The sequence below is a fragment of the Mastacembelus armatus genome, unplaced genomic scaffold, assembly GCF_900324485.2.
Source record: "Mastacembelus armatus unplaced genomic scaffold, fMasArm1.2, whole genome shotgun sequence".
Taxonomy (NCBI): Eukaryota; Metazoa; Chordata; class Actinopteri; order Synbranchiformes; family Mastacembelidae; genus Mastacembelus; species Mastacembelus armatus.
Window position 1 is genome coordinate 248635 of NW_022872887.1, and position 21504 is coordinate 270138.

General features: G+C 42.4%; 1 non-coding gene across 1 annotated transcript; it reads left to right on the forward strand.

The window, feature by feature from the left end:
* The first annotated feature begins 12025 nt into the window (after positions 1–12025).
* On the forward strand, positions 12026–12098 carry trnav-cac (transfer RNA valine (anticodon CAC)). Its single transcript has one exon. It is a non-coding gene; the product is annotated as a tRNA-Val (tRNA).
* The last annotated feature ends 9406 nt before the right edge of the window (positions 12099–21504 follow it).

Here is a 21504-nt window from a genome sequence, read left to right on the forward strand (position 1 = left end):
TAAATAACTGTAGACTTTTATTGTGAAAGTCTCACCATGTCAGAAACCATGGCTGACATGGAAAATGGGCTCACTTGGTACCTGAAGCTGTATGCCAATAGGTAACGTCCATTTTAATATTGAGTTGCTGTTTCAGGGCTATTCTGTTGAGAAAATGCTATTTCGGGGCTTTTATTTTGAAAGGACAAGGTGCTGCAGGAGACTCTTGGGACCTTGTACAAGAATCTGGACTTTATTTTGGATATTCCTTATAATTTACAAAAATGTAATGTCTTACTATAAATAACTGTAGACTTTTATTTTGAAAATCTCACCATGTCAGAAACCATGGCTGACATGGAAAATGGCCTCACTTGGTACCTGAAGCTGTATGCCAATAGGTAACGTCCATTTTAATATTGAGTTGCTGTTTCAGGGCTATTCTATTGAGAAAATGCTATTTCGGGGCTTTTATTTTGAAAGGACAAGGTGCTGCAGGAGACTCTTGGGACCTTGTACAAGAATCTGGACTTTATTTTGAATATTCCTTAAAATTCACAAAAATGTAATATCTTCCTATAACTGTTGAAGGGTCTGCTGCCTCAATACAACAGGTAGCAGAACCTGTAAAACCTCCTCCCCTCCATCAGGCCGTGAAAAACAACGGTACAATACCCCATCTTTCTCAACCAAACGATCCCATTGCCGCAACAGGGCCATCACCGGTTTGGAAAGCCGACCTCGCTCCATCTTATTGGGCCGTGCGTCCCGTCTGCCTGCTGGAGAGCCTGTGGAAGCAAGCTGCCGGGTAACACCCCAGCGGCCAACTCGGAAGATGTCATATACTGCCTAGACAAGGCGTCTGCATTACCATTGCTGCGACCAGACCGATATTTAATGTCAAAGTCAAAAACAGCAAGTTGTGCAGCTCACCTATGTTCCAGGGCTCCAAGTTTTGCCGACTGGAGGTAGCTTAACGGATTATTATCCGTATACACCACGCACTTATGCCCAAGCAGATACTCCCTAAATTTCTCAGCCATAGCCCACTTAAGCGCCAACAGTTCCAACTTCATGGAACTGTAGTTGGAACACTGTAGGGCGCAGACCTTGACTGGCATATGCCACTGGCCGTACGCCAGTGTCGGTCTCTTGGGAGAGCACTGCCCCAAGCCCACTATAGCTGGCATCTGTCTCCAGAATAAAAGGTCGCGAGAAATCTGCATAGGCCAGGACAGGTGCAGAAACTAGTTTTGCCTTTAGACCTTCAAAACTCTCCTGGCACTGGGGAGTCCATTCCTCGCCCAACGGCTTTCTGGACCCCGCTTTGACCTTCGTGCCAGCAAGAGTCGACACAAGCTTATGTAAGGGTGCAGCCAACCGGGCAAAGCCCTCCACAAAACGCCGATAGTAACTGGCAAAGCCCAAAAAGGATCGTAGCTCAGACAAGTGGGCTGGTCTCTTCCACTGTGCTACAGCCTCAATCTTTAGTGGGTCTGTGGAAACCCCTTCACTGGAGATCACATGTCCTAAATAACGCACCTGTTGCTTAAAAAACGCACATTTCTCCAGTTTGGCCTTCAAGCCCTCCTTCTGGAGATGACTCAGGACCAGCTCCAGTCGTTCGAGATGCTGCCTAACCGACGTAGAAAAGACGATAATGTCGTCAAGGTATAGCAGCAAGGACTCACACTGCTTATCCCCAAACATCCTCTGCATAAGGCGCTGAAATGTCCCCGGAGCGTTGCACAAGCCAAAGGGCATTCTATTCCACTCAAAAAGCCCAAAGGGGGTACAGAAGGCAGTCTTTGGCTTATCGTGCTCCGCTACTGGGACCTGATTATATCCACTGGCCAGGTCAATAGACTCTCCTCGATGCGTGGTAAGGGAAAGGCGTCCTTCCTGGTCTTACTGTTAAGAAGGCGGTAGTCTACGCAAAGGCGCAGACCGCCGTCCTTCTTACAGACCAGGACGATGGGAGAAGCATAAGGACTGCTACTCTCCCTAATCACCCGCGCATCCAGGAGCTGGTTTATATGGGCTTTGACAGCCTCATATTCTGATGGAGGTACGCGCCGGTAGCGCTGCCGGACAGGCACGTCCTCAAGCAGGGGAATCTCATGAGTGACCAAATTGGTACACCCCAGGTCACCCTCATGCGCAGCAAAAACACTACTGTACTTCTGTAACAGCGCCCTCACCGCGGCCTGTTCCTCACCATTCAGTGCAGACAAGTCCACTGCCTCCACCCTATCCTGCACCGGCCTAGCGGCTGTCTGCGAAGACACCATGGCCGAGATGGTATTAACCTCTGTGACCCCTGCTGGCAAACTCACCACCTCCACCCTATTCAATGCTCCAAGATTGGTCCGAGGGTAGAGAAGGGCATCAGTCGTCCCCACATTAATCACCGGGATACGCACCCCACCCTTATCCACCTGCACCAGACAGGGGGAAGCCAACAGGCCCGCTGGCAAGCCTGGCTGAGGAGGCTCGAAGAGGACCACAGCGCCCCTAACTTCATACTGAAAGCCACGAATCGAAGGGAGAGAGAAGCTACGTTCCCGAGGAGGACCAGGAAGCCCCTCTCGCTCCCATCTAAGGGCCTCAGCACGTACTTGGAGCAAAGTTGAAGTTGGATGGTCCCGAATGAATCGCTTTAGGTCTCTCCGAAGAGCACTGTCAATGACATGCTCAGTAAATTGATCACGAAGAAGAACCGCAGCATTAGGGACACCATCCGGTGCACAATGCCTAACCTGTTCCATTAAGGCCATTAAAGCCAGCGAGAACTCCTGTAGAGTCTCTCCCTCTTCTTGCCGTCTGGAAAAAAATGCCTGTTGTAAGGTCACATATGGCTGAACACAGCCATAAAGTTCTCTTAAAATCACCAAAATCCAATCTGGATTCTCCCGCTCTTCCACCGAGCGGAATTTTATCTCATTCCTTGCCTCACCTTCCAGGTGATCAAACATAAAGAAAGCCTGGTCTACCGCAGAAAGATGTCGAGCCCGCATGTGTGCCTGTACTTCCTCAATCCAGTCGCCCAAAGCTAAACCCGACTTACCATTAAATACGGGGCATTTACGCTCCCGTGACATAACCAGCACACGCTCGGCGGTGGGAGCATGGACGCCCAAAGAATGGGCTTGACCACTAGAGGCACCTACAGCCTGAGGGGCCCCACTGGAGCCCCCCTGAGCCGGAACACCCTCCCGAAGGAGCCGCTCATTATCTGCCTTAAGCTGAGCCAATTGTACTCTAAGCTGCTGCAGCTCCTCCTCCATGCTGACCGCAAGGGCAACGCACTATGACCTCTCGGCAAGGAATAAAAGAAAAAAAAGGGAGAAAAAAAAACCCTCTTTCTCAAATGACCAAAAGAAAAATTTTTTTTTTTTTTTTTTTACCTGAAAGAGATACCGTTGCTTTGCCCTAGAATTGCCCGCACAACACAAATAGAATAACCACAATCATAAAATAAAACAACTATAACAAACCGAAAACAAGCAAGGCTCACGTCTCCACTTTATAGTCCGGTCCTGTCAACAACGCAAAAAATGTGGCGTGAGGGTAAAATTAATAAACCTATAAATGAGACAGTAAATCAAAAGAGAGACGTGATGCCCTAATTACCAAACAAAACCAATTTTATTTTAATACAATTAACTAAAACACAATAGGCCTCTAAGATAAAATAGAACTAATGATAAAATAACCCACAACCAGTAATACCTCAAACATAATAACAACAAAACTGATTAATAATCAAACACACCCGCGCCAATAGGGCACAGGGCACACAACACAACAAACCATGCAAATAAAAAGAAAAGTAAAGACAAAACACAGCAACGATAAACTCAAATCACAAAATCAAACCAACATTTAAATCACATTTACCAAATGAACATAAAACAAACAATCAACGAACCCCTTTCCGTCGGGGTGGAAACAGCACTCCCTTAACGGAGCACTCTCACGCCCCACCCGCCCCAACACACCGCGGAGGGGAAAAAAGAGCCCCGACCACGGCGTTCACAATGGGAAAACGGAGTCCGATGAGCCGGTTCTGTGGACAATTACAGAGGGAAACAAGACAAAGCAAAGCAACGGCCCCCTTCCCAAATAGCAGCCTTCACTCAGGGCTGCATTCAACTCCGGTACCTAAATAAAAATAACACCAACATCAGTACATTGGCGCAAAACTAATCTGAATACACGCCATAAAACTTTACCTACCAATGAAGACAAAGCACTTCCAGACAGCCAAAGGAGGAGAAACGCCCACAGGGATCAGCGGACAATCTTCACCACAACACAGGATCTAAACAAACAATTCTTTTTTTTTTAAGATCAGCCCAAACATAAGGCCAGAAACACCCAGCGGAACAATGAGCCGACTTACCCTCCGGGAAGAGTCCCAACACTCACGACGCCAGTCAAGCTGGAACGCCGAGACGCACAACGTGCTCTAACCAAGAAGCGATGGCCGATTACCAAATGGCACTACCGCTACGCCCACACAGCGTCGCATTCTCGCGAGCAAACCACCCGCTGAGCTTTTATAGTCTAACTAGCACCACCCACCAATCACGTCACAGGTACAGTGGACACCTACATGCTACATATAGTTGAAATTCAGTGACAGCCAATGAAATTTTACATTGCTCTTGAAGCACAGAAGAAAATACATCTTTTAAAAAAGAAAATTACTGGTTCAGGGTATTATTTTATATGGACATTTTAACAAAGCCACTGAAGTAAACAATAGGTGCACCTCCACTGTATTTAATGCAGTTTGTATTTTTGTTGTCTATAAAAGTTTGTGTGGTCATTGTTGTAGCTAGTACAGCCATGATATCTGAATATAGGTCCTTCTATTTAGTTCTTCTGCAATAATAAATGGACACATTACTTTTTATACCTCCCCAGTATTTCTGTACAGTTTCCACACCCATTTACACACTTTAACCTCAACTTGTTAGAAAATAAAACAAATGTTTAAACATTTTTCTGTTTTTAAATATATCAATTTCAACTGGCCTGGAGTTGTATGAGCAAGTTGTTGAGGCCGAGTGGCTTACTTTTTAAAGGCTGTTTTCTTTAATTTCTATCAAACAAACAATCTTAAAAATATATAAATAAACATTGAGCGGCGGCTCCCTTTAGGGGTTGCCACAGTGAATCTGCCTCCATTTAACCCTATCCTCTGTATCCTTCACATCCACACCAACTATCGTCATGTCCTCCTTCACTACATCCAAGAACCTCTTTTTTGGTCTTCCTCTAGGCCTCTTTCCTGGCAGCTCTAACCTCAGTATCCTTTTACCAGTGTATTCACTGTCCTTCCTCTGAACATGTCCAAACCATCTCAATCTGACTTCCCTGGCTTTTTCTCCAAACCATCTAACATGAGCTGTCCCTCTGATGTCCTCATTCCTGACCCTATCCATCCTCGTCACTCCCAGAGAGAACCTCAACATCTTCAGCTCTGCTACCTCTAGCTCTGCCTCCTGTCTTTTTCTCAGTGCCACTGTCTCTAAACCAGACAACATTGCTGGTCTCACCACTGTCTTGTACACCTTTCCTTTCATTTTTGCTGACACTCTTTTGTCACACATCACACCTGACACTTTCCTCCACCCATTCCAACCTGCTTGCACACGTCTCTTCACTTCTTTTCCACACTCTCCGTTGCTCTGGACTGTTGACCCTAGGTACTTAAAATCATCCACCTTCTTCACCTCTGCTCCCTGTAATCTCACCGTTCTACTTGAGTCCCTCTCATTTCCACACATGTACTCTGTTTTACTGCGGCTCAGCTTCATTCCTCTCCTTTCCAGAGCAAACCTCCACCTCTCTAGATTTTCCTCCACCTGCTCCCTGCTCTCACTACAGATGACAAGGTCATCTGCAAACATCATGGTCCATGGAGACTCCTGTCTAACCTCATCTGTCAGCCTGTCCATCACCACAGCAAACAAGAAGGGGCTCAAAGCCGATCCTTGGCGCAGTCCCACCTCCACCTTGAACTCCTCTGTCACCCCTACAGCACACACCTCACCACTGTCTTACAGCTCTCATACATGCCCTGCACCACTCAAACATACTTCTCTGTCACTCCAGACTTCCTCATACAAAACCACAGCCCCTCTCTGGGCACCCTGTCATATGTTTTTTCCAAATTTACAAAGACCCAATGCAGCTCCTTCTGGCCTTCTCTGTACTTCTCCATCAGCATTCTCAAAGCAAATATTGCATCTGTGGTTCTCTTTCTTGGCATGAAACCATACTGCTGCTCACAAATGCTCACTTCTGACCTCAGCCTAGCCTCCACCACTCTTTCCCATAACTTCATTGTGTTTCTCATCAGCTTTATTCCTCTGTAGTTTCCACAACTCTGCACGTCTCCCTTGTTCTTAAAGATGGGCACCAGTACACTTCTCCTCCATTCCTCAGGCATCCTCTCTCTCTCCAAGATCTTGTTAAGTAGCCCAGTCAAAAACTCTACTGCTACCTCTCCTAAACATTTCCATACCTCCACAGGTGTGTCATCAGGACCAACTGCCTTTCCACTCTTCATCCTCTTCAACGCCTTTCTCACTTCATCCCTACTAATCTTTGCTACTTCCTGCTCCACAACAGTCACCTCTTCTACTCTGTGCTCTCTAACATTTTCCTCATTCATCAACTCTTCAAAGTATTCCTTCCATTTTTCCATCACACTTGTGGCACCTGTCAACACATTTCTATCCCTGTCTTTGATCACCCTAACCTGCTGCACATCCTTCTCATCTCTGTCTGTCTGCCTCGCCAACCTGTACAAATCCACCTCTCCCTCCTTAGAGTCCAACCTATCATACAAATCCGCATATGCTCTTTGTTTGGCCTTTGCCACCTCTACCTTCACCTTACGCTGCATCTCCCTGTACTCCTGTCTGTTCTCTTCTGTCCTCTCAGTGTCCCACTTCTTCTTAGCTAACCTTTTCCTCTTAACACACTCCTGAACTTCCTCATTCCACCACCAAGTCTTCTTATCTGCTTTCATTTTTCCAGATGACACACCAAGTACCCTCCTACCTGTCTCCCTGATCACTTTAGCTGTTGCTCTCCAGTCATCTGGAAGAACCTCCTGACCTCCCAGAGCCTTTTTTTTCAGAGGTGACTGATGGTTAAATTAACAGACTGCTAACCTGTTGTGTAGCTCGTGTGGGTTCAAATCCTGTTCTTGTTGTGGATGCTGGTTTTAGACATGATGTTAAGACAACAAAACTTCAAGTATTATGTTTGCTTCAGAACAGAGGATCGTTTCAGTCCATCGACCTTGGGCTTCTGCCCCCAGCACACTTCTGCTGCACTCTGTTCCCCTCCACTCTGCATTTTAGCTATATTTAGCTTCAATCACTATTCTGGAAGGTCAAAAGACTAAGAGTTTGTAAGGATCCTGGGAGACTATCCTAAATCCAGTGCACTTGCAAAATGTTGGAAAACAGTGGACAACTGGTTTCCTAGCTAAATCTGGAAACAAATGCAATGGAATGGAAATGTTTTTTTTGGAAAGATTCACATACAGTCAAGCCCCAAGATATTCATACCCCTGGCAAATTCTGACTAAAAATTACTTTTATTCACATGCCACTTTTTGTTCAAATGTAAATAAAAAATGAATAATAATTTTTTCCACAATGATGCTTCTTGTCCATCATCTTATTTTCTGGGAGACGCCTGTGTCATTTCTAATCAAGAAAAAACTTGCTGGTTGAATAAAAGTAACTTTAAGTCAGAGTTTGCCAGGGGCATAAATAATTTCGGGCTTGACTGTATGTGTGTTTCCTTTGGGAAACTACATATGGATAACTAGCGAGGTCAAACATTAGAAAACAGGAACATATAGGATTGCAGTAAGACACAGGGAAGACTGAGACTGTTGAGATCTAACAGCTGATGAGATATTTTTTTGTTTTTTGACAGTTTTAAACAACATTGATTCAGCTGAGTTTTTACAGGTTGGTGTCACTGTCTTAAAGTCCATGAGGTGGGTCACCAATATCTGTATACTGTCCGTATTTAAACCAAACAAGCAGAAAAAGTCCAAAAATGAATTACAAAAAGGGTTCAGGACTTGCCCTTCAGATCATTGTCTAAGGCAGGAAAACTCAACATTCCCCCATGACTGACCCCGTACAAACTGCAGGCCTCTCAGACAAACGCTGGAATTTTACATGACACCTCACTGCCATTGGACCCTCCCTTGCACCTGCAAATGAAGGATGAGGATTTTCCAGCAGATGCGACCATTTCTGACTGTGTCAGTGCTTCCACACAGTCACTCATTTTTGCTTCATACTGATTCAGAGCAAGGGCATCACTTTGGGTGAGTGGTTAACATTGTTGCCTCACAGCAAGAAGGCTCAGGCTGGTTAGAAACCTGGTGGGGGCCTTTCTGTGTTGAGGTTGCATATCATACACATGCTTGTGTGGAGCTACTCTGGTTTCCTCCCACAGTCCAAAAACATGTATGTCAGGTTGGTTGGTTATTCTAAATTGCCCATAGGAGTGTGTCAAGCTTTTCTTTGTAACTCAGCACTTGTTGAACTACAAGGACTGAAGGAATTGTTTGTGTCCAAGTTGAGAAGGTTAGCGTTGACACAATGGCTCAAAAATGAAGGCATTACACATAAACATAGTCAATTGGGTGCACAGCCCTATGCTTTATGTCTTGTTTCCATGGTGTAATGGTTAGCCGTCTGTACTTTGACTGGATCCCGTTTACATCCCAGAGGGATGGGATCTGGCTTTAAAAAATCCCGTGGTCCTGCACATCAACATCTTACTGTTCTCAAAACATCCAAACATAAAAGGTGGAACTTTCTTCTTTTTATATCAGAACCTGATATAAAAAGTTCAGACCTCACACAGGGCTTCTTCTTAATGCCCACCTGAAATTATGTGCAGTCATATGTATTGTGCTTTGTTTAGACAGTCAGTGGGAAACCAGGTCTGAAAATGTGTCCCTAGCAGAGGAAATGAAAATGAAAAATGTTCCACTGATAGGCTCTGTGACGTAATAGGTTAGTGCATTTGGCTGTTAACTGAAAGGTTGGTGGTTCAAGTCCACCCAGGGATGTCTTCCTTTTGGTGAGTTGTTTGTATATAAGTCAAGAAGTCATACCTACAAGCAAATAGCACAGCTTTGATGGTGGTGTGGGTTCAAATCCAGCCATTTAAGGGAACTTTTGTCTGTTAGCTTGGCTGAGAGTCTGTGAAAATTAACAGTCATCCATGTTAAGTTATCCAGAAGTTGAGTTATGATAACTGGACTTCTTGAGTCAAAACGTTGCACCACTCAAGTGTCTTTTTTATTCTAAGGTGCTGGATTTAGTCTCCATTCTCAGTTGAGTCATGGGTTCAACTAACCACTACCATTGGTCTATGCAAGTTCTCCTAATATTAGGCTGCATTTCAGGACAGTAACACCAATCTGTTAAAACTCAGCTGAAACAAGGTCGTTCCAAGCTTCAAAGCTCAAAAACAAACAAGAAAGTGAAAAAACAAACTAGATGTGTGTTCTTCATATGTGGATTAACTGGTTAGCCAGATAATTTTCTATTATTTATTAACTATTTGACATGATCCTGGATCTTCTGGTTCTTCCAAAGTCATGGTACGATTGTTGTCCTGGCAACACATCTGCAATCTCAAACCAGCTCAGGAGCTGGTTTATTCTAAGATTTAGTCATTGTAAACAGGATAATCTCTCAAATAAAACTGACTGATTAGTCTCTTTGCTCTGGTTCTGATATTAGGCCAGGAAATCCATTCAACTATGGATGCACTGTTTTTATGTGAGTGGTCCATCGACACTGGCAAGTCTAATAAGGCAAACATTTAGAATACTGAGTGTGCTTTGTAAACAGTAGCTGTTCAAGGCAACATCAACAAGCATGAGCTCTGTCATGTACCACTATGCAACACAAGCAACGATTACACAACTGTACCATAACTGTAACACAACTGTGATTTAACACACATAACCAGCAAACACTGAATCTATGTGGTGTGTCTTCCATTAACATCCAAGTCACAACAAGTTAATTCTTAAGGAGAAGATTCTGAAAAAACAGAACTTTGCAGGAGCAACTTATACAATGTCAAAGAACTGGCACTGGTTAGAGTTGAACCCATACCTCAGTCAAGATTTAAACTTTCATCTCACATCTTAGACCATTCAGCCAAATTACCAGACAAGCATTTTGTCTCACCAGCTGAGCTCATGGTTTTATGAACAGTTTACCTCTGAAAGTTGAGGGAATGAAATCAGTCTTTAAATACAGTGCATGTAATGAGCCAACATAGGGAAAAATACCTGAAGGAATTTAATTAAATCCAACGTGTGGACAATGGCTGTTACTGAACATGTCTCATCAGCAGCAAAGGGGAAGATAAGACTGGAAATTAGTTGCTACAGCAGAAATGGTTTCCATATACTGTATCAAACTTTGACCTACAGTAATGTTAGGGACAGATCCAGTCTGGTTTGCTAAAGCTACTCAGAAAAAGCTGTTCAAAGTACTTTGTAAACGATATATCAAATTGACAATGTACATGTGATATAAAATTATAGCACAATATAATAACATAACTCTCACCTATCCGAGATCTCAGATAAAAGCACCCGAAATGAGCTTCCTTCGCAGGGCGGCCAGGTGCTCCTTTAGAGATAGGGTGAGCAGTTCAGTCACACGGGAGGAGTTTGGAGTGTAGTTTGGGCCCACTGCAAACAGTAGCAAAGGAGGCTCATCCTTTGATCCCAGCAATCAACAGTTTATTGTCTAAGAGTTAAGTGACAGAAACAGCTTCATATTGAAAATAAGGACATGAGGATTAAACTTGAGGATTTGTGTATGACCCATTCATTGTGGTTCTAAATCAAATCTGGAAACATCTAAACTACAAAACAGAGCACACTTTATGTTTTTCACGCAGAAGACCAGGGTTCGATTCCCCGACGGGGAGTCTTATGTTGTTCTTTCCGTGTGAGTCCAATGTGCCTTGCTTATGATTCTAAAGATGACACTTTGAATACAACAAACCACAATAAATACACATGCTGAAATATAGAGAGCAGCACTGGTGATTCCTAGTCTGGCCAGCCTGACCTACTCCTTTCTTAACAAAAGAATGTGGTTCTGGAACCCCTGCCATAGGGAGTCTTTACCTCGAGCTTCCAAACAGCAGGGGTGGGCTCTACAATCCAGTCATCCAACCAGATTTAAACAAACATCGCCCATAAGCACTGACTTGTTCATAACGTTGATCAGTGACTCCGACTGATAGCACAACTGGGAAAACAGCAGAAAGGCAAAGAAAGACAGAGCAAGAAGTTTGACATTCTCCTCTGAACCCACTGGAAAGAGAAGTAATGAAAATGGGACAACCACTCAGGCCACAAAGGACAAACAAGTTAAGAACCTTTCAGATAAGCAACTCTCACAGGCAGAGAGAGATGTCCTAGCCAATGGACTTAACTTTGCAGTCATGCCTAAACATATTCCGGTTGTGGATTTTATTAAAGCCACAGAATCTGCCATTCGCAACAATGACCTATCTAACACAGAAGCAGAGGAACTCTGGCTAAAAGTCATTGCAGCACTCAAGGTTCTAAGCCACCACCACCCAACCTCACCACCAAGGAGAGCAGGACCTTGTCTTCCCTGTCTAAGGACGAGACTATTACCATCCTGCCAGCAGACAAAGGGAGATGCACAGTGGTTTTAAACACAACAGACTATCATGAGAAAATAATCTCTCTCTTGGAAGACCAACAGACATACGAAAAGCTAAGAAGGGACCCAATCCAGCACCTACAAGAGAAAGGTGATTGACTGTTTAAAAGAACTGGAAAAGAATAAAGCCATTGACAGAACCACCTACTACAACTGCCTTTGCTGTTTACTCCATTCAAAAATATGCACAGAATTGGTGATAATACTGTAAAGCATCTCTGCACTACTGCATGTCATATTGTTTGCTTCTGATTGTGTCAGTTTCTGTAGTGTAGTGGTCATCACGTTTGCCTCACATGCAAAAGGTCCCTGGTTCGAAACCAGGCAGAAACATAGTTTTTGCACTGACTGCATCTCAGTCTCAGAAATCTCAGCCTGAGCTGACCAAAGGTAGCTGTGACCCAACCTCTTTGTAGCTCCATTTGATGTGCTGAGTTACTAAAGGATTAGCTGGGACCCTCCATCAATATAACCTGCACTCACTGTCCTCACATTCATTAGGAGAGTGACTGCAGGTTACTGTTACTGTCTTTCAAAAACTAGGCAGTGTGAGCTGTGCTTCCATCTCTCCTTGCTCAGCCTCCTCAGAGAAGCTCATGTCAGTGGACCTGAAAGAAGTCAGAGTGCAGGACACTGATCAGACACTCTGTGGAGTGGTCCCAGCCTAACAACCTGCTCTTGAACGTGGACGAAGGAGCTCATCATAGACTTCAGGAGGAGGAGGACACCTATGGTGATTTTCTACGTAAAGCATGACCTGTTGACCGTTCTGTCATTGGCTGAGTCATAATTGATTGACAGCGCAGACTGCTGGATATCATTTGGAAACCTGAGATAAAGCTACACGGGACAGGTCTGTAAGTCGACAGGCTCCTTCAAAAACCGCAGAGCCACAAAGACTCAGTGTGAATTAGACACTTGGTCAGATTTCTGCTTTTCTAAGACGTTGGCTTCTTATTCCAAAGTTTATTACAGAATTATTATGGACTACGGAAAAGGTCAAACATAATCTCTTTAAAGAAGCAGAAACTGCACATTTCTGGACTATTTGTTTACCTATAGAGAGCATGATATGGACTGATATCACAGTTACATTTTAGTGTCGGGTTGGCTTGCTTGGAACCTCAGAAGTACTAAAAATGTACCTGCTACCAGATATTATCTTCTAATGGAAAACCAAAAAAAAAAAAAAAAAAGGTGGAGTTAATTAGCCTAGTGGAAAAGTAACAGTGGCAACTTTGTCCAGGTTTTGAAGCCAGTCCAATGGTGTAATGGTTAGCACTTTGAACTCTGAATTCAAATGTTAATGTGATCTGTGAAAAACCAGTAAACACATCTTTAACTTCCTGAAACATGGCATATCAGTCAGTAACCAGGACAATGAGTAGTGAACATAGGAAGTTCAGTTGACCTTTCCTTACAGCTGCACATTCAATGTATTTCAGCTGTGGTGTTACATGAAAAACAATTCTTGCTCCCAAAGAACCAAAGAGTGTGAATATAGTGAGGCTAATATATAAAGTGTGACCTTAATGTCGTGATAAATGTCCTGCTGTTGGTGAGTCAAGAAGTCTAGTCCAGCTAATGAAAACGTGATCTGAGATGTGTTGCAGAAGACTGAAATACAACCATAGCAGGCAGACAAGTAACTATGGAACACCAGGGGGCACCTGGATGCATTTCAAAGTCACTGTTATGCAAACAGATTGAGACTCAAGCCATGGAGGTAAATCATGGTTTACTATTAACAGACTCCACAGCATACCTCCAAAACTGGAAGTCTCCTCTTGCTCTACTCTAGTAGAGTCTGTCTCAACAGCAACATCTACTGATGGAACAATACACAACAAACATTATCTCATCACAGTCACTATGACTTCAGTCAGTCTGCCTAGTTAAAGGGTGAAAAGTAGTCACTGTGCTGTTTGGTATCATGGTGTGTACCACACTGAACATGGACCACAGAAAGCTAAGGAGAGAGTTGTCTCAGGAGATTAGAAAGAAAGTTATAGACAAGCATGTTCAAGGTAAAGGCTATAAGACCATCTCCAAGCAGCTTGATGTTCCTGTGACTACAGCTGCACATATTATTCAGTAGGGGTAGAATCATTTTTTGGATGCATCATTGTTCACTTTAAAAAGATTATGAGTTGATGCGGAAAAGTTAATAATCTATTTTAATATTTGATTGAATAAAGTCCGCCAGTCAGACGGTCTGGCGGTCACCATGTTGACTTTTCACCACTACTGGATTACAAACAGCCTACATGCATGTCCGCTACAAGCATGTTTAGGCTCGTATGTTACTGGGTAAATGTCCAAAAAGTTATAAGTGCTGCCACATAGTAATTTACAGCTGCTTTTGCATTGGCCGGGAATCAAACCCAGTCCTCCCGCATGGCAGGCAAGAACTCTTCCATTAAATCACTAATGTAGCCGACCCTTGCAGAACCTGATGTCTTCGCAGCATGATGCCTGATCTTCTACGTGTCCAATTTGATAGAGAGCTGTTTGTCCAGTGTCCTCCTGTTCCTCACTGGATCAAATATGTCTATGCCACTGCCAATAACATGTCTAGTCATCCGGATGAGTTTGTTAATCTTCCTGATGTGCCTTTTACTGCAGCTGCTCCCCCAACAGACCCCAGCAAAGTAAAGAACGCTTGCAGCCACAGACTTGCAAATAATTTATATTTTACAAGACAGCATGACACTGACTTATGTGAATTAGACTACTCACCTCTCTTATCGGTGTCTCCGGTGCAGAGATGCTCACAAATCACTTTTTGAATGTCCAAGTCAGGTCTCATGTCTCCAGTCACAACTGCAATTCAACAAACTGGACCACACTTGCTGGGACGTTTGCCATGTTCATGACACTAATTCAGTTTACTGCAGTTTACAGTCACCAGTGGCAAGGTGTGCCACAAATGGGTTGTACTCACTAGGGCAGTAATATGACTTTGTCCATTCTGTCACTCAGAAGAATAAAAAAATAGTAAACACAGGGCTTGTCAGAAATTTAGGTTATTGCGCTAAATAAATGAAGAAATATATAAATAATGTTTAGGAGTTAGTCTCTTTAAAAGAATCGATCTATCTACTACTATCAGGTTAATGCAGAATATCTTTGTAGCTGATTCAGTGTTGTTACTGTTACAAGTACATATTCAAGTCGAAAATGACTTTACAAAGAGAGAGACATAGAATGTTATCAAAGTACAGGGTAGAACTCAGAAGATTAGTAACTTAACTATTTAGAAAAAGCCTTTTTGTTCAGGATGTCACAAGGCAGTAATAGTAACTGTTTCTGTACATGTGTTTTGCAGTATTTCCTTCTTGCACAAAGTGTCATTTCAGTGTCTGGTAACAGAAAACCAAGCCTTATTCTGTTTATAGTGAGTTATTATTGAGGCACTGCTGGGATTCTGTTCTGCTTCTTGGCTCCTGTACTTCTGCTTATGGAAAACATGTCAGTCAGGAAAGCAGGAGTGAAAGGATGACAGCACTTTTGAAGTTCACACTCACTCTGTCTATAACACATTCTGCTGTCTTTGTCTGGACTGAGTTCATACATGTTGTACACATATGAAATCAGATATCTGATAATACAGAAGTCTTAAGATTGGGCTTTAAAGACTCATGGAGAATGTGGGCATCAATCCCACTACATGCTAAGCAAGCACTCCACTACTTGAGCTAACTCCCCCACACATTAGTCACACAGATCCATAATTCAGTTTACAGTTTGCCCAGAAAGTCTACATGTGTTTCATGGATTCAGAAAGACCTGGAACTGTGCCCTTTTTCCTAACACACTGAGCTAGTTTGGACTTTTCCTGACCCTTTGGATTTTTCAAACAGATCTGTTTTTTAGTAATCAAATTTTTCTCAAAATTTGGACATTTTTTTTGCTAGGAGTTCTGGCTTTCTTCTCAGAAATCTCTAAATTGGCATTGAAATTCTCCTAGACCTGTCACTTCTGGATCTACAGAACCTCCAGGCACTCACTACAACCCCGGAGCTTTCATTTAGACTGTGTCTACCAGTGGAACTGACCAGTTCTTCAATGAGGCTCTGTGAGAAATGGAGTGAATGGATGTGAGGCTGGCTGAATAGAGAGAGAGCACAGACATAACACCCCACCACTGAGATCAGGAGGTGGACAACATCAGTGGGCTCCACCCCCTTCCCTTCTAATTGGCTGAACAAACCTGATTCAGGTAAAATTGTTGAAAAATGTTGCCATAGAATGAGCTCCACAGTGTGATCTTCCTTTTTTCAAGTCCACTGGATTTAGGGTAGACTCCCAAGACTTTTTGGACCCATGACCCAGAGTTTGACACATGCACAGAAAGAAGCACTACCATTTATGCTAATGACACCATTACCTAAAAATAAATGTATAATGAGCAAATACTTGTCAACATACTTCATGGAACATATGGAAGGTGTAAATGTTAATTTTGCATCTTCAAATAATTGTGCTTAAATTTGTATTCCTTACCATTACTAAATGATACAATGCTCACACCCCCAAGGCCTGGATGCACACACAAATTACCTTTAAGAAAAGAGGTGTGAGGGGTGCATTACAGGTGAAGGTCGAAGCAGCTGCCAGCCTCAGAGCAGCCAAACATTTCTTCCAAAACCAGAAAAAAAGCTGTGACTGAATGCTGTGTCTGGGCTCGGTATAAATCACAGAGCTGTAAAACTGGTTCTGTCTACACTGCCCACCCTCATAAATTGGCATCTCCCTGCCACCCCCATCCTTCCACCGCCTTCACATATGCTTTATGACGAGAAGATCAAACCACTAATTGAACAGAGGCAAGGGGGTCATAAATTTTCCAGGTGAAGATGGAGACGCAGTGAGGGACTCTCAACCACAGAAGAAAAGTGAAGCCTGGCCTTTGGGATGTGAAGAGCAGAGAAAACTTTCTTTTCGTGGCATCTACTGTGAAACCATTCCTGCTGTTGTTGCAACCTACTACAAATTTCCAATCTTATCTTCCCCTTTGCCGCTGATGAGACATGTTCAGTAACAACCATTGTCCACATGCTGGATTCTGTGAAATCCCTTCAGTCATTTTTCCCTGTTGTCTCTGTTTGTGTGGTAGTGTGGCTGAGCAGTCCAAGGTGCTGGATTAAGGCTCCAGTCTCAGTTGAGGTGTGGGTTTGAATCCCACCACTGCCAGTTCTTTGTTCTCATAGTGAAGTCTGTGAAATGTTTTCTCATTTCAGGAGCTTCGCCTTAACTCATTGTGATTTGAATATCAGTGAAAGACAATACAGTTAGACATAACTGTGAAACTGTTTCTTGTTCTGCTTAGTGTCACATGACAGAACTCATCCTTGTTAATGTTACAGTGTCCAAGAACCCACCCAGGACAGTTATTGTGCCAAACCTCTTCACTAGAGGCAAATGTAATGACGACTACACTGCAGCAACTTGATAACAGTTTTCATTTCATATCTACTATCGAAGTATATTTAGTAAATTCTTACAATGTTAAAGTAATCTAGCCTTGAGTAACAAATGCATGGACTAGTTTTTCTGCATCATTTTGAGACAGGATGTTCCTAATTTTGGCAATGTTGCGCAGGTGAAAGAATACAGTTCTAGAGATTTGTTTTATGTGTGAGTTAAAGGACATGTCCCGATCAAAAAGTTTTTTACAGTAGTGCTGGAGGCCAGGGCTATGCCATCTAGAGTAGCTATAATTTTAGAAAAGTTATTTCTGAGATTTTTTGGCCCAAATATAATGACTTCTGTTTTCTCTGAGTTTAAAATTAAAAAGTTAATGGTCATCCAGGCCTTGATGTCAGTTAGACAGGCTTGAAGTCTGGTTAACTGGTTTGTGTTAACAGGTTTAATAGATAGATATAACTGAGTGTCATCTGCATAGCAATGGTAATTAATAGAGTGCTTCCTAATGACATATCCTAAAGGAAGCATGTACAGGGTGAACAGAATCGGTCCTAGCACGGAGCCTTGTGGAACTCCATAACTAACTTTTGTTCGTGTGGAAGGTTCATCATGGACATGAACAAACTGGAATCTGTCCGATAAATAGGATTGGAACCATTTTAACGCTGTTCCTCTGATACCAATCACATGCTCCAGTCTCTGTAATAAAATGTTGTGGTCAATGGTGTCGAATACAGCATTGAGGTCTAGGAGGACAAGTATAGAAACAAGTCCATTATCTGAGGCTAAGAGAAGATCATTGGTAACTTTTGACAGTGCTGTTTCTGTACTATGATGTGCTCTAAATCCTGATTGAAAATCTTCTAATAGTTCATTCCTGTGTAAGTGGTCTGATAGCTGCTTAGCAACAGCTTTTTCTAGGATTTTAGAAATAAATGGCAGGCCATATGCAAGAGGGTGTGTCTGAGGATGAATAGTCATGTGATTTACCTGAGAACACAAAAGACGCACTGAACGACCAGACAAAGATGCGCATAATGAGCCTTTCAGTCAATGTAGCTGAGATGGGATTAGTGCAGCACAATACAACACAATGCGGAGCCAAACGATCCTCATTTGATTTAAAATCAGTGTTTTTTACTCTGAGGACAAGGTAAACTGTTTGTCTCTGTGTGGAATATAAGAAGCGCTTCTTCACGTGCGTAATGCGCCATCATCCAAATGCGCCGAAAAAGTGAGTAAATTCTATGATGAAGTTTGATGTTTTGTGTCATTTCTCGGGGGCGTGCACATATGTACCTGGTTCACCTGAGATTATTTACATGTGAACAGTGAACAGAGTATAAGGCGGGGTCGCATTACCTGTAATGAGGTGAGACAGGAGAAAACGGACTTCTCCTTACGTTCATACGGATTAAATAAAAAGTGATGATTGGTTTTTGACTTGAAATGTTTCATTTCAAAGAAAACATTTCAAGCTTTCTAGCCATATGATTCTTATTTTTATGAGCCAAGTATCCGCTGAGATTCTGGTTGTTTTAATTACGCGTCTGTGAAGAGAATTGACAGAGACAGAAAAGACAGACAGCGCACCCTGTCGACTTTCTTTATTTTAAAAAAGCACAACGTTTTGTTGTTATTATGATGGTATACACCTAAAACTAGACTCTTTACAGATTAGAATGATATATTTATTTTATCTGTACGATTAGAATTGACGGAGTAATTTAAGTTTGTTCCGCCCTTATCAGGAAAAGATGCGTCAAAACGCGCTGGCGTAAAAGAAGCCCTTGACTATCATTTTCTTGGTGTGAATGCACTGATGGGCTACTAGAGCACTTGACCTAATGAAGGCTTTTCCACTCTGGTCACATCAGTACAGCTTCTCTCCAGCCAGAGTGAATACACTGATGTTTTTTGAGGTGGCATAATTCAGTGAAGATTTTTCCACACTGGTCACAGCTGTATGGCTTCTCTCCAGTGTGAACATGTTGATTAATCTCTGCAATGAAACTCTGCAATGTTGTGAAGGTCTTGTTGACTCTCTTTCTTCTTTTCTATTTGTAAAAAAGAATAAGAAAGCAAAATGGCGAGATGATATGAAATAACATGATAGAACAATCTAAAACCATAAATGACATTTACAACGTCTCACCCAAATTTTGGTTTTCAGAATCAGCCACCAAACTATCTGGTGATGATGACTTTTAACTGAGACCAAGTTTTACAACTCAGTGGCGCACAGACCCTGGTCTGTCAACCACCACAAGACTGAGAAAATTGACCTGCGTAAGAGTGTGTACACCAGCTTGGTGACAAAGACACTCTGAGCCTGCAGGTTAGAGAAGTCTTGGAACTCCGACTGATTCCATTCTGAGGACCAAATGGCCTTTGAAGCAGACTTTCTTGCCCTGGTTGCATAGTAACCTCAGCAAGCTCAAGATGATAGCTTGCAGCTAAGTACTCTGTGGTGAACAGCTGATGTCTCAAACTGCAAAAACAGAGATATTTTCTCAAGTCTTCCATCAAACTATAGAACTTAGTACCAAACTCTAACATGATGTAACAAATTTCAAACATTGTTACTGACAAGTTCAGTCCATAAATTCCATGAATCTATTCCATTGTTCATCACGTATCATTTTAATCAGTGTTCTTTCCCATGTTCTCTCTTCCTGTGTACCTATGGAAATAAATGGAAATACAGAGTAGCATAAGTAGCATATCAGAGTGTCAACACTCATCCTTAGTAAACTGGCTGGGTAATGGCTCAGACCTACTTCTAAGCTGTTTTATTCAGGACTGGGTGAAACCAAGAAAACACACACCCGGAAATACATCAACATAAAGACTGGATTTTAGACGCTTCCAGACTTGAACTAAAATTAGAAAGAACAGATGACACACGGACCATTGACTCTGGCATCTTTATGAAGCCTTTTCTATCGATTAAGTCCTGAACACTGACCTGTTCATTGCTGGGAACAGGGGACTGGACAACCTCGTTCCTGTTGGTGGGGTCGTTACTTCTGTGGTCCGGGTCGGTTTTCCTTCCTTCCTGTTTCTTTGTTCTGATTTTTTTTTCTGTTCTTGTTCTTGTTCTTGTTCTTCTTCTTCTTCTTCTTCTTCTTCTTCTTCTTCTTCTTCTTCTTCTTCTTCTTCTTCTTTCTTTTTAATGGTGGTTGACAATCCAGCTTAAAGGTGCATTTGTGCCACCAACTGGACTGGAGTGTGGAACAGAGGTCTGACAAAAAACTATATTCTTTCAACAAAACCTATTTCTGTTAAAAAATCTATGATATATTTCTAAGTTAACCTTCCCAAGAAGACCCTATGATGAAAAATCATCCTGTTTTATCTTCTTAAGTGCTGTTAATAGACAGTCTAAGAACACACGTTTAACTGTATCTGACTTATTGCAATTCCTCCATAATCCTGTTGGATGCTTCCCATTGTTACGTAGTGTGTCTATTCTTAATCCAGTTATGATGCTTTTTATCCTGTTGATTCCAGCCCCCAATTTTTCCTTTTCCAACCTGTGTCTGTATACTGTATAAACATCTTCCTGTTTCACATCAATCCCAATGTACAATGTTTTTCCAATGTACGCTTATTCCTACCCTAAGTAGGAATAAGTGGGTATGGATAATGGATGGATGTTTTATTCCAGTCGTAAAACTAATCACAGTTATAGGGCAGAGCTCAGTTGTATCAGTGTCACACTTGAATTATGTTTATATGGTTGTTCCATGGTGACACTTTATGAATCAGTGCAGTAACATTATACTGTAAGTAGACTGTTACTATTGCAGAATAGTATTTATACTAAATTCTCCAGTAAAAATGTATCTGTGTAATAAAGTGCTATGTCATTTGCTGATGATGTTAAATCTTTTGTGATCCCATTTATAGACCACTGTGAAATGAAATACAACTGCAAAATAATGAGCTAACTGCTAACTGAGGTGAGCTGACTGCAACAGTCATCCAGGCCAGGTAGCTCTTTCAGCAACAACAGAGACTGACTGTTACACACTGAATGTATGTCTGTATAAATATAACCCTAAATATGAATATGAATTCTGCTAAAGAGAGAATTGGTGAGATTTTATGTGAAGGATAGCACACCTGCATGTGAATCGTTGGTCTAGAGGTATGATTCTTGATTTGGGTGTGAGAGGTCCTGGATTCAAGTCCCAGATGAGCCCATTCCTCATTGAGGAGTGGTGAATTTGTCCAGAAGAACATCCCAAAGTTGTTCAGCAGGAACGTGGAACACATCCCAAAGTTATGTGTACATTGAACACAT